Source organism: Octopus bimaculoides, chromosome 4, assembly GCF_001194135.2.
Source record: "Octopus bimaculoides isolate UCB-OBI-ISO-001 chromosome 4, ASM119413v2, whole genome shotgun sequence".
In the NCBI taxonomy this organism is placed as follows: Eukaryota; Metazoa; Mollusca; class Cephalopoda; order Octopoda; family Octopodidae; genus Octopus; species Octopus bimaculoides.
The window spans coordinates 53670561-53671166 of record NC_068984.1 but is presented as its reverse complement, the minus strand read 5'-3'; positions in this window follow the sequence as shown (position 1 = coordinate 53671166).

Here is a 606-nt window from a genome sequence, read left to right as displayed (position 1 = left end):
CCTACCTACCTACCTATCTACTTATTTACTTACTTACCTACCTACCTACCTACCTACCTACCTATCTACCTATTTACTTACCTACCTACCTACCTACCTACCTACCTATCTACCTATTTACTTACCTACCTACCTACCTATCTACCTATTTACTTACCTACCTACCTAGCTACCTATCTAGCTACCTACCTACATACATACATATATACATACATACATACATACATACATACATACATACATGTTGCATTCACGATCGCAATTTCGTGGTTTCAATTCCCAGATCGACTGTACGTTGTGCTCTTCAGCAAACACTTCATTTCATTTGCTCAAATCTGCTCAGCACTAAATGGATAAACCTGCAACAGACTGACTTTCCGTTTAGGAGTAATATTGGTCTGCCCCAATAACTAGTGAGGTGGCATCATTCGAAAACTAACTCAATGCAAAGTGCATTATGACCAGCGGTGTGTAACAATATTCTTTTGCAGTTGGCAATAATGTAGTTGATACGTTCAGTTTTGGTTTTGCACAAGCTGTATTTGTCTGTGTGTGTGTGTGTGTGTGTGTGTGTGTGTGTGTGTGTGTGTGTGTGTGTGTGTGTGT